Raw genomic sequence first — 14,094 nt, 5'->3', positions numbered from 1 at the left:
TTTTGGAACTGAACAAGTTACCAGGATGGACCGATCTCGAGTAAATGAACCACCTTCCAAAAATTTCACGCTGAATTTAGTGCCGCATCCACAACTGTATTTTTTTAACTCGTCGAAAAAATCTGCATGTTACTAAATATCTTGCTTTGATTGACATGATCGACACGCGACAAAATTGAAATAGGCCTGATTACTATAAGTGAAATAATATGGTTCTTAACATCGTGGAAAAAATTTATCGGCCAGTACCGTAATGTTAAATAATCGAACAAAACGCAACGTTTCGCAATAGCAGCATCATCCTGAATAGGATTAAGACAGTAGTAGGTATGTGTTGCATAATAGGAATCACCTATTCAATTCAAGTATCAGTATTGAGGTTTTCTCATCTTTAATAACTAAATATATTATATCATAATATATACTTTAACATATTATATCCAATTGTTTGGTTGCCTGTTTGTGGCCGTCTGACGACATAAATACACTAAAAAATAGAGTTCATCGTTTCGAGTTCGTTTATTCAATAGCCTAAAAATTCTTTAAACAATTTTTTATTTGCAGGTTATCTCATAGATAAAACTGTTAATGAATTCATTTAAAAATTCAGCCATAGAAATAAATAAATAAATTTATGAAAATTATTTACTAATCGAATTCAAGTGTGTGCAATCAGTGTACATTGAACTGAACGTGACCGTTAATTATGCATAAATTTGAAATAAAGTTGAAATGAAATTTAAATCACGTCTAAAGAAGTAATACGTGAAAATAAAGTGTAAATTAAGGTAAAAGTGAAAAGTTGATAGTTTTTTCGAACCCCTCCAGTTGTTCTAGGCTGTGTTCCCATCGGTATCCTGCAAGTCCCTGATCAGTAAGCGGGCTGTGCTAAAACCTCTTGGATTTTCCCTTTCTGTTGAAAGAAATTTCGCTTACATCCTTTGGTCGACTAAAACTTCGGAGACCAGAAAACCTCAGACGATTATATATTACATAAAATTAACAACGATTATGCTGCGACAACGATCATCGACGCATTCAGGTGAGTGGTTCTTGATTGTTAATCGTCTTTGTGAAACTATTCCCAGTCTAGTATTTCTTGATCAAGCGATGCTGATTATATATGATTTACATCATGTCCGGTTTGTAATGCAATGATGAGCCTTATTTTAGATTAACGTAACAAAGCGTTGTGCTGCAAACCTTATTTTTGATTAACGTAATAAAGCGTTATGCAGTGAGTCTTTTTTTCGATCAACGTAAATATACGGATGAGATTTTTTGCAAGAGCAAGACTTTTCCATTCATGGAAATACGATAACATCAATTAACCTGTCTATTCCATGAGATAAAATTCGCGTTCCACAGGAGAGAACGTAGAAATTGCAAACTAGGTCGTTTTTATTTATTTATTTTTTTGTTTGCCCGATATTACACTTACGTAGCAAGTTGTTCAGCCACATGAACTACACAAATGTGCACTCAATGGGCCGTAATTTTTGGAATCAGTGCCCTAGCTGCCTAGCATTGAAGCTAAGTAAGACGCAGCTGCTGTCTGCTGCATTAACCTGCACCTGTTTTCGCACCTGTTCACACACCTGTTGTCTGTGTCATTTGTGGCGTTTGATCATTTGCGTACGCAGATGTGCATACAATATTTTGCATTTGAGTTTTTGTTAGTGTAGGTGAGGATTTTTCAGCTATGGATGTTCTCGTTTCAACTATGGTTGGTGACTTGGTGGAGTTGGTATGGTTATTGTTCTGACGGTGGTAGGTGCTTACTGCTTGGTATTGCTATGGTTATGGTTTTTAAAGTGATAAGGTTACAGTTTCATGATTACCAGTGTCAGTTTCATGTTGCTCATCGTCAGTTTCATGGTTCCCAGCGTCAGTTTTATGATTCCCAGCGTCAGTTTTATGATTCCCAGCGTCAGTTTTATGATTCCCAGCGTCAGTTTCATGATTCCCAGCGTCAGTTTCATGATTCCCAGCTTCAGTTTCATGATTCTTAGCATCAGTTTCATGATTCCCATTTCCCAGTATAAGTTTCATGATTCTTAGCATCAGTTTCATGATTCCCATTTCCCAGTACAAGTTTCATGATTCGTAGCGTCAGTGTCATGATTCCCAATGTCACTTCCAGGTTTCCCGGCGTCAGCCTCATTATTCCGAGTTTCAGTTTCATGATTCCCAGTGTCAGTTTCATGATTCCCAGCAGCATTCCCAGCATTCCAGGCTGTGGCTCCCACAATCGATGTGGGTAGCGTGAGGCAGAGTCATGTAACGCACACGCTCCTCCTGTGTCGTTACTTCACTTCTGGTCTACACGCTTCTCTTATCTCACTTATTGCTTTTTTTTATTCTTTTCTTTTTAATTTGTTATCTTATCCACACATGTTTTCATTCTCCCACTTAGAGGCTGATTTTTAAATCCTATTTTCAAATACGGTACCTAATCATTTTTTCTTTTTAATCAATTTCTTTTTTGTATTCTCGGGTGTGACTGATAGATATGAATGGTATACATTCGCTAAAAGGCAGACTTTAACTGAATAAATTGTTTGATAAATAAATGATAAATAAATGATAAATTAAAAAATATATGAATGATAAATGATGAATGATGAATAAATGATGATTAAATGATGAGTGAATGATGCATATTACTCGATGGTACACTTCAGTGTAGGTTTTTGTGCAGACGTCTGTGTAAACTTCTATGCAAATTTTTGTTTAGAATTCTGTATAGACGTTGCTAGTTCTGTGTAGATGACAGCAGAGTTGCCAGCAGTGTTGCCAGCAGTGTTGCCAGCAGTGTTGCAGCAGTGTTGCCAGCAGTGTTGCAGCAGTGTTGCCAGCAGTGTNTCTGGCTCCTGTTGCCGTATCTGGCTCCTGTTGCCGTATCTGGCTCCTGTTGCCGTATCTGGCTCCTGTTGCCGTATCTGGCTCCTGTTGCCGTATCTGTCTCCTGTTGCCGTATCTGGCTCCTGTTGCCGTATCTGTCTCCTGTTGCCGTATCTGGCTCCTGTTGTCACTGGCTCCTGTTGCCGTATCTGTCTCCTGTTGCCGTATCTGGTTCATGTTGCCGGTACTGGCTCCTGTTGCCGTATCTGTCTCCTGTTGCCGTATCTGTCTCCTGTTGCCGTATCTGTCTCCTGTTGCCGTATCTGGTTCATGTTGCCGGCACTGGCTCCTGTTGCCATATCTGGCTCCTGTTGCCGACACTGGCGCCTGTTGCCGCATCTGTCTCCTGTTGCCGTCACTGGCTCCTGTTGCCGTCGCTGGCTCCTGTTGCCGTCACTGGCTCCTGTTGCAGCTGTTGCCGTCGCTGGCTCCTGTTGCCGTCACTGGCTCCTGTTGCCGTATCTGGCTCCTGTTGCCATATCTGGCTCCTGTTGCCGTATCTGGCTCCTGTTGCTGTATCTGGCTCCTGTTGCCGTATCTGGCTCCTGTTGCCGTATCTGGCTCCTGTTGCCGTATCTGGCTCCTGTTGCCGTATCTGGCTCCTGTTGCTGTATCTGGCTCCTGTTACAGCTGTTTACGTTTGCAATTCCGAGTATCAAATTATATTTAACTAGTGATATTCCTTAATGCTGATTGGGCAGCTGGCGTTGGGATTGGAACAGAAGTCGACTTATAATGTAAATATAGTAGTAAATTACAATATAAATACCTATATTACCTACGTGTAAATATAATTTAAACGTTATGAATAATTTTATATTTATTGCGTTTTTAGGTTAAGAAGAAACATTAATGAAGGTCAAGTCCAATTAAGTTAGCATAATTATGTGCTGTCGGAACTATAATATTGCTTGTAAAATACCATGGCAAGATTAACTTAATTCATGAGATTTCGTTCCCAAGAAGTTCTCGTGGGAACACTGAGGCTTGGCCGGATGTTCTCTTCACGGCAAGGAAGCGTGGCCACGATATTCACAAATGATCAGAAGAAACGGCTTTTCTGTTGTGATGAAACGGGTTTAAATCGAGTACACAGGTAAATAAAGTCCTCAAGAAAAAACGGATTTGTATATATTTATTTAATTCATTGATTTAATTGATTTTAGTAACGAAGTTATTATTTTTACGGTATTATATATGTATGCTGGCTTCTGCAGATGCAAAAATTAATAGGATGATACGTACCTATATACTTTATATTTAGTGTTGATTTAATTTTATTCACTTCCTAATTTTACTGATATTTGGAGGTAATTTACATCACAATGTTCGGGTCGTGACTATTGGCTGGCTCTATGAGGCTGATAAATTTTGTATTTTGTTTGGTCTACCAACAGGTAATTTTCATGCATAAATTCTTGTATTCAATTTTATGTACTGACAAGTTCTTGTGCATGTATATAAGCGATCTTTGTTTGAATAGTGCGTCGAGACTGACTTTAATCGACTAATTAATTCTAGATTAATTTACGAATATGAATAAATCAACGACTAATGTTGCTTTCATTAGCCTCGCGTTCACCAGTTTTATTCAACGGTGAATCATCAATGAAATCCCTGAGTGAACATTACTAGTCCCCCGATCTTCTTCTTATTGTTGCTAGCGGGATTCTCGTCATCAAAGGGGAGACTGGCCAATAATCTAGAGGGATTTCCCTCTAAACCTCGCCCTTGGCAACATCCACTTTCTTTGTATCAGCGATTCCCTTTGAGTCGTTATAGATCCACATCTGAATCATAATTGATGCAAATGATGAACTAATTTTAACTTCAAATCGACAATTTTAATTTCGATTCGACAATGTAAATTTGAAATTATTCGATTCTCAATTTTGAATGGATTAATTTTGGATTACAATTCTTATGTATATATCGGCCTCTGCGGAATTATATATTTTATTTTATAATTTTTCTGCTATTAATGAATGATGTTTTCAGGTTGGTTCAAATGGTCGGTTTTATTTGCTATATATCGTCGCAATTTATTGGAGCTTCCTGAGCAGGCTACAAATATACTTTTCAGAACATTTCTGATAGAATTTTTTATAAATTTCTTGTGCATTTGCTTTGATTTTTCTATTTATACCTATAATATTTTCATCATCGTTACATTTTCAGCCGTTTTAAATACACTGTCCTTCTTTCATAGCTGAAATTATATTTTCATGTACCTATACTTCATACGACAACATTATAGAAGTTGTATTTATTTGCACCTGATGTGATTCAATATTCAAAATCATTTAATTTTACCGCCGAGTAAATGACAAAATTTGGTTCAAGTTTCCCCACGAACGTCGTTGAATGATCGGTGTTTGCTCAGAATTTTTTCAGAATTCTATTCAAAATTTTTTAATTTTTTTTATTTTTTTTTCACAATTTTTGGAAGGATGCACTGCAAGCAAACCACACTGCAGACTAAAAACGTCGCCGGACTTTACGTTAGTATTTTTTCTAGCTGCTAAATTGGGGTGTAATGGACGAAGTTGGGGAACAGTTAAGTTTTCCGAGGTATTTTCTCGTGCGAAGTTTTACGTTTTAGATCGCTTGTGCTTGATAGCTTTCGCTGTGCTAACCAAGTCTGAAATAGCCGGATTTAATGTGGATTTCCAGATCAACGCCACACTAGGAGGAACGAGTGATGTATTGTTCAAATGTCGATGCATTTTTAGCGCATTTTCTCATTAATGGAAAAAATGCACTATTGTTCTCGCCATGTCCATCTGTCTGTCCGTCTGCCTGTCTGTCTGTCCGTCCGTCCGTGACCTCAAGTTTTCGTAGACGAGAAAATGCGCTCTCTGTCACTCATTGCAGTGAGTACTGAGTTATATTTTTTGTTCTTGTATGGGTCATTATTACCCATTTTTATTCGGCAAATGTCGTATCTGTTCTCTGTTTTTGCTGTGGACTACAAAATCGGTCACTATATGGACAATATTACCTGCTAATTTTTCTAAGTGCAAGGGAAATTTGATCAATTTTATTAAGAACGGAATCCGCGCTTTTGTTGAATCCGTTAAAGAAATCTTAAGAAGAAGACCCTGATTAAAGATCTGTTTGTTTTTCGGCATAAATTCCACGCATGTCGTGTTGAAGTCCCGAGAATTATTTCAGAAAATTAATCTGGATTCTGGATACGATTTGGTTCGCAATTTTGCGAGGCTGATTAACAACTGTTATTATCTCCTATAAAAATTAAAACCAAGTTTTTTTAATACAAAACTTTGCAACTGTTACTATCTTGATTAAACACTTAATTATTGTCTTTTGTAAATATTCAAACCAATTTCTTTGATTTTAAGATTTTATTTTTGTTTTAATCATTAAAAAGGGGCTCTCATGTCCTGCAATCAAATAAAAAATATTCCAGAAGTAAAATGGTCATCCGAACTAATTTTCTCGGAAAAAAAGTTCTGTAGGGTCAAAAAGTCTAAATTTATCTTTAATAGAAGATAAATTTATGTTCTTCTAGTTATGTAATAGAAAGGATCTGAGACAGCTAAGTTTTGATCATCGTTAATCACAGTTCTGCAGCGAATATGTTATAAAATAACACCGGTTATACGATAAAAAAGTTTATTTTTCCACATTTTACAAGGTTCATGAATGAATTTTAAAGCTTATTTTATAAGTTTTATTCAGCTGCATCTGGTTGAATTAAGCTCCAAGGCTCAGAACAAGCTCCTAAGAGCTAGGAGATTATTAACATTTCGGCGACACACCTCATCAAAGTTCGGAATCCAGGATTCCATGTTTCGTCCTATATTCCAGAACAGGAATTCGTCTCAGAAACCGTCGCGTCTAAATCTTGTCACCCGCGATTCCAGAAATACCGGCTGATTCCTGCCATTCCTGCGAAGCTCCGCTGATCACATCTGGATTTCTTCCCACCGAAAGGAATTTTTCAGTCTCTTTCCTTTAATTTTTGATCCTGGTCTCAAAGAAGCCCATATTGAAACGCGTCTTTTTCTTCGTCTCTTTAAACTTTTCCGAGTCTACACTCATCGTTCCTTGGGAGTCTTTTCTATTTCTGAAGATCAAAACCCCCAGAAAAGACCTCCGTAATCGTGAGTTGTAGTCGGATACGATTCCGGGTGTTAGGTTCTCTGGAGATTGAGCTGCGCCGATACTTTATTAACATCTGAAAATTTATAATTTGTGTCTGAATGACCCGAAGAGACAATTTACGAAGAAATTTGAAGAAACTAATTTGTGCATCAACGCCTGATATATGACTTAAATGCAACTTGGTAAACATATCCAGTAGTTTCTTCTTTTTTAATTTCTAATCCTTCAATGGGATTAACATCTTTTTTGAAAAATAAAAACATTTTGTCAGATCATTTTCTCATAAATGGAGCTCTTCGTAGCTTTGTTATACTATTTAATAAGGTAAGACTTTCTAATAAAGTAATAGAATTTTTGTGTTCATCCATGTCTGTAAAAATGTGAAAATACCTTTTTTTAGAATGAAACAAAGACATCTTTATAAACAATGCATAATATTTGACGTCGCTAAAAAATACATAGAGATGAACTCTATCTTTGAAAAAATTTGAAACTATGAACGACATGGTTCTTTGCTCTAGTCTACATGCCTAGATGAGCAAATATCCTACTTTGCAAATAGACCATGTTATTAAAAACACTAAATGAAATGTCATACTACTAGACGAACGCCTGTGTGTATACAAAAAATGAACGTCTTACTATAGATTGCGAGGTTTATTACACGGCTTTGTCAGCGAAGTTGCGCGGCGTGGCCAAAAGTTCGGTCCCGTGAGAAAATCAACATTTGCTGATCCGATCACAGGTATAACCGTGACCGCGGATCTCGCAGCTTAGTTACATGTTACTTTTTTTGTTACAAGTTACTTGTCGTATATTGATTTTTTGTTGAAAGTTACTTGTTGTATTAGATGGACATGGCGAGATTTTTTTTAAAGTTACTTGTCGGTTATAGATTTTTTGTTGAGAGTTAATTATCGTGTAGAGATTTTTTGTTGAAAGTTTTTGTCGTTTATATATTTTTTGTGTTGAAAGTTATTTATCGTTTATAGATTTTTTGTTGAAGGTTACTTGTCGTATATTGATTTTTTTAAAGTTACTTGTCGGTTATAGATTTTTTGTTGAGAGTTAATTGTCGTCTAGAGATTTTTTTGTTGAAAGTTATTTGTTGTTTATCTATTTTTTTCGTTGAAAGTTATTTATCGTTTATAGATTTTTTTGTTGAAGGTTACTTGTCGTATATTGATTTTTTTGTTGAGAGTTAATTGTCGTTTATAGCTTTGTTTCTTGGAAGTTACTTGGCACTTATATATTTTTTTGTTGAAAGTTACTTGTCGTTTATTAATTTTTTCGTTGAAAATTACTTTCCGTTTATTGATTGTTTTGTTGGGAAGTTTCTCGTCGTTTATATGTAGATTGCTAGCATCATTATAGGTCCTTAGATTGTTACAAGACAAGCTCAGAGAAATTTTTGAGATTTAGTTCAAATAGTGATGAATTTTTTGCTCTTCTGTGAGTCGTCCTGACTGCAACAATGAGGCGTATCAGTGCTACGTGCAGAGAGTGTGTCAGTACTTGGAAATTATTACCCACACATTTTTCCGAGTGCATGTATGTGGGGCGTTCGTCAGTCAAAATTCGGATATACTGTTAAGGTTTCTGGTCAAACAAAAAATTCCGAACAGGTTAGTATTTAAATGTTACAGCATCAACCTCAACCTGTTATTATTAAGATAAGCACACCGTTGCATCCGAAAAAATTGTGTCTAAAAAAATTGAAATTTATGAAGCCACCTAACCAAAAATTTTTAACACTTTATATATAATTTCACATCCAAAAGCGAGTACATTCTCAAACCGAGCTGAATATAACAACACCTAAACCAAAGATAATTTCTATAATTCAATATATGCACAACTTTATGAGATCTGATGTTTACTAATAATATAGAAATCTTTTAATAATTTCGTTATCATTTTCAAATATATAAACAGACGCATATACGGTACGCAGTTTTCTTCTTTCCATACCTTCACAGTTGTTGCCACGTAACAATATTAACCTTTGAGGAATATTAAGTCACGTATATTTATTTCAGAGATAATTTCAGTGAATTTTTTTATGTTTCGTTTGTTATTTCATCGTTACTTGTTATTTCTTTCGTGCATATTTTCATTTTTACTGCTCTTTGTTATTGTATTCTATAAAATATTTGGGGAATGTAAAGATATGCATGGATATTGTAGTTTTCGTTTGTTATTTCCTTGTTACTTGTTATTTCTTTCGTACAGATATTGATTTTCACTGTTATTTGTTCTTGTATTCTATGAAATTTTTGGATAATTTAAAGATATTCATGGATATTGCAAGCCTAGAACGCACGTTGTTCGGCTCGCTCTATCTCTGCCGACAGTCAAAAGTCGACGCGCAACGGAAGTTTCTTCGCGGGATCGGAAATTGTCGCCCCCTGCGAGAAGCATCGGTTCAGGGGAGCTAATTTATTGCCCTGTGCTGACTCCCATATTTGGTTCAGGTCTCCTATCATCCAATCAGCGATCTGTTCTAGCCTCCTATCATCCAATCAACGATCAGTTCTAGCCTCCTATCATCCAATCATCGATCTGTTCATACCACTTCTCTTATAATCATTGAGCATCGGTTCAAGGGGAGCTAATTTATTGCCCTGTGCTGTCTCCCATATTTGGTTCATGTCTCCTATCATCCAATCATCGATTACGTAGTTCAAACCTCCTATCATCCAATCATCGATCGAGGATTGCTCCTTGAAAATAGGACGTGTGTTGGATGAGCCTTGCTTTCTGGTGTTGCCGGGATTGTAATTGGATTGCGATCTGCCGTACTTATTCGTGCCGTTGGGATTGAAGTGCAATTGTGATTTGGTTACGCGTGAATTTTGCGTGTTTCAGGGTTAGTAATTCAGTTGTAATTTGGATGCACGAGGCTTTCACGCGTTTCCAGACTGATAGTTCAATAGTTATTCGTTTACGCGTGTAATCCACGTGTTTTACGAGTGGTAGTTCATCGTAATTTGGGTGAGTTTTAGCTTGCTGGGTTTCGCGACTGGAAAAAGTCTAGTCACCGAGTTTAGAAATTAAATCGCATTATTTAGCGAATCGAAAAAAGATCCCTCAAAAAACTTGTAAGAATAAAAAAAAAACTTGTGAAAGTAATTTATTTCAAAACTCGTCTCATGATAACAGGAATGCCGTATTTATTCGTTCATTTTCAAATGTAATTAAAATTTTGCAGACTTGTGATTAAAATTTCCTGAAATTGAAAGTCACGTCCGCTGCAGTGCCTCGCTATCCCCTCTTCTCAGTGCGCATTTGGCCGTTTCCCTTGAAAATTTTAATTTCTGTCTGGAAATGTAAGCCGCAAAATGCAATCTGGGAGGAAATATTTTCATTTAGTGCGGTTGGAAACATTGATGGAAATCACCCAGCGTGAGAATTTTTAATCCCTTGTAGTATGTACGTGTTCTGAAACGTTGACGAATGGATTGATTTTGATGTCTGAAAATTATTACTATATTTATAATTGCAAATTGTTTTTCTAGGCTATATTGCAGCATGAATGTACATGTAAAAGTTGTAAAAGAATCTCGAGTAACAGGTTGAGTTTTGAAATTATGTGCACTGTAGGAAGTGCATTCAAGTGTAAAAGTAATGGTTCATGAATTTCATAATAGCTCTAAAAGGTATTACTTTTCACTGAAATTTCATTGTTTACACTACACGCTATACTGTTATATTTCAATAATTAAACTTTATAATGATTCCTCTTTTAATTAATAGATGATCTTTATATCAGAATACAATTACATCTGAGTGCAGCATAATAGCGATCTTATTATACAAGCTAAATTATCATCGATAGAAATCTATCCTGTAATGATGCCTTATGATTTCGGTCCATACGGCCCGGTCGGCCTCCCATGCAGCCATTGCCTGTTTTCTTCGATATTCAAGACGCTCAATGCTTAATCTAGGTGGAATTAAATCATCTCAGAATACATTATAATGGCCGCCATATTGGGCTTCCTTATTGATGGTGAGAGCTGCTATTTACGGCTGCTGATGGTGAGAGCTGCTATTTACGGCTGCTGATGGTGAGAGCTGCTATTTACGGCTGCTGATGGTGACCGTTGAAAGACGGCTGCCCAAGTCAATTATGCGGCTAATTTGCAAGAGACTCCCGCCAATGGAAACGGACACGAAGCATTTTCAGGCGCCTAATTGGATCCTCATACAGGAAATGACTTGATATCTTCAGTGTAACCTGAAAATTTCGAGACTTATCCCGCGGGAGTTTTATTTATTATATATATATATATCGTGATATATTATATATATATTTATTATCGTGAATGTTGCCTAACTAGAAGTTGTGTGGTTAATAGAATATTTTTTTATTTATGGTTTAATTGGAATTTGAGGTTGGATTTTTACTTGTATTTGAATGAAATTGTGTGTAAATACTGATAAATATATAGGCGTACTTCATTATAACATAATGTAATTAACTCGTATAATTAGATAAAAAAAACTCCTGATTTATTCGACACATCTGGTGTGATAAGTATGTTTTTAATCATAGTATGCGGCAAACAAAATATTCCTAAGTACTGATCTAATTTTTTCAGCTTATTTGATATCCGACTCTTCCGAGTATTTTCCTTGCAAATGTTGTATTAAGCTATACACATGTAGATGTATCACTTTCACTTACAGCAACACATACGTACATAGATTTTCAAATATCGCACTTATTTAAAGAACACTGAATACTGGGAGTGCATCAGTTTAAAATTCATAGGAAATATCGAATCTTAACCGCAATTCAGGGTTTATGAATGAACTTTGCCTGAGCTATTACAAACTTTTTGTTTCCAACTATCGGATTTAAGCTCATTGACATTTCTGGTCTATAAATAAGCTTTGACTAAAATATGAGGAATTTTTGGTTTACAAATATCGGATTTAAGCTCATTGATATTTCTGGCCTATAAATAAAAATAATCTTTAACTGAAATATGAGGAATTTTTGGCTTCCAAATATCGGATTTAAGCTGATTAATATTATGGTTTATAATGGAGCTTTGATTAAAATATAGAGAGCTTTTGGTGAATGTTGACTTAACTTTGTGACGTGTGAGCCAGGCTCTAATGAGCTGTCGGAGACGTGTCAGCTCAATCATTGGCTGCCACTCTCAGCGAGCGTCATTAACAGCTCTTAAATAATCCTTCCTCTTATGACATAAATGCTGGTACTTGAATGTAGTTTGGTACTTGCTGGTACTTGCTAGTTGTTGATGGTGCTTGTTAGCTGTTGCTGGTACTTGCTAGCTGTTGATGGTGCTTGTTAGCTGTTGCTGGTACTTGCTTGCTGTTGATGATACTTGTTAGCTGTTGCTGGTACTTGTTAGCTGTTGATGGTACTTGCTAGCTGTTGCTGGTACTTGCTAGCTGTTGATGGTGCTTGCTAGCTGTTGCTGGTACTTGCTAGCTGTTGATGGTACTTGCTAGCTGTTGCTGGTACTTGCTAGCTGTTGATGGTACTTGCTAGCTGTTGCTGGTACTTGCTAGCTGTTGATGGTACTTGCTAGCTGTTGCTGGTACTTGCTAGCTGTTGATGGTACTTGCTAGCTGTTGATGGTACTTGCTAGCTGTTGATGGTACTTGCTAGCTGTTGATGGTACTTGCTAGCTGTTGATGATACTTGTCAGTGGTACGTAGTGGCAGAGACTTGCGCTTTCAAGTACTAACGAGCAGTTCCTGGCTCGCTAGTAAAGGAAATGTGAAGTACTTGTTGTTAGTTGTAGGAACTACTCAATCACACTTGTCCGCGATAAGTGGCTATTTATAGTAATTATAAGTTTACTTATAAACCGATAATTATACTTATAATTATAGGATACTTCGCCCCCTGACACACACACAATTTCAAGTACCAATTTGCATTTGAAAGTACCTATAGTCAAACTTACTGGTTATGTTCGCTTCATAAAAAATTTAATTCGAATCTTAGTAGAGTCAAAACCTTAGTATGGCCTAATTTGTGTCGTAAGTTTATAACTTCCCGTGAAAAGTTATCAAAAGATCATAAGAATATTCTCATAAAATCGAGTCAAGTCTATCAAACTCCTGATCGAGGTAAAATTTCATCCTAATTTTTTTCTGAGAAAACGTGAAATTTGATTGGGTCATAATGATTTTTCGTCATAAAATAACTTTATGACCACATGAATTACGATGCAGCCAACAACTGATGTCAAACTTTCCACTGAAGTCAAATTTCATCATAATTTTCGTAAAAGAAACCTTGAACGAGATTACGATTTATTTCATGATACATTAAGCTTCAGTCAGCATTTCCATCAAATCTTTGACCGCCACAACATCTGATCATCCTACAATCTCCACCTCGGATCATCCTACAATCTCCACCTCGGATCATCCTACAATCTCCACATCGGATCATCCTACAATCTCCACATCAGATCATCCTACAATCTCCACATCGGATCATCCTACAATCTCCACATCGCATCATCCTACAATCTCCACCTCGGATCCTCCTACAATCTCCACAAACTCAGCGTCATTATTCGGCTTAGAAATCGACCAAAATCCTGCAGCATCGGAAGTATAATCGCCGGAACATCTGTCTCAATCGACGCCAATTTCCGGAAGCGAGCAGCGCGTTATCGAAAACATCCGAACCTGTTTGGTGGTCTCCGACTACACTCACACTAATAAATGGATCGTATCATCCAAATAGAGACAAAATTTCTTATCCACAGCGCGAGCAGAGATCGGACGTAGCTATGATACCGTGCTAAACTGAGTCAGGATGACGCATACAAGCGCGAAATGAACATCGGTGTCGGGACAAAGTCTTACTTATTTCCTTGAGTGTGCGCAGTCTAAGGAGCAATCGATACGTGCGATGGAAATGCCTGCAATTTGTTCATAGGTTCCCGACCATCGATTGTCTAGTGATGGATTATTGAACGGCGGCTGCGTGGGCGAATAGGCTGGTGTGTTTACTTATTTTTCCTGTAGGCTCCTTTGAAGATCTTAAGGTGTGTGTTGAAGACG

The 14,094-nt window shown here is 36.8% G+C and overlaps 1 protein-coding gene across 1 annotated transcript in view; it reads left to right on the top strand.

The window, feature by feature from the left end:
- The first annotated feature begins 563 nt into the window (after positions 1–563).
- Positions 564–14,094, top strand: part of LOC108670693 — a 61,537-nt gene continuing 48,006 nt past the window's right edge. The window contains exon 1 of the mRNA XM_018158180.2: positions 564–1,042. The gene's annotated coding sequence lies outside the window, so the exon portion shown is untranslated. The remainder of the gene's footprint in view (positions 1,043–14,094) is intronic.

The sequence above is a fragment of the Hyalella azteca genome, unplaced genomic scaffold (genome assembly GCF_000764305.2).
Source record: "Hyalella azteca isolate HAZT.00-mixed unplaced genomic scaffold, Hazt_2.0.2 contig1513, whole genome shotgun sequence".
Taxonomy (NCBI): domain Eukaryota; kingdom Metazoa; phylum Arthropoda; class Malacostraca; order Amphipoda; family Hyalellidae; genus Hyalella; species Hyalella azteca.
The sequence above is the reverse complement of the archived record's forward strand: the minus strand, read 5'-3'. Positions and strand labels throughout refer to the sequence as shown.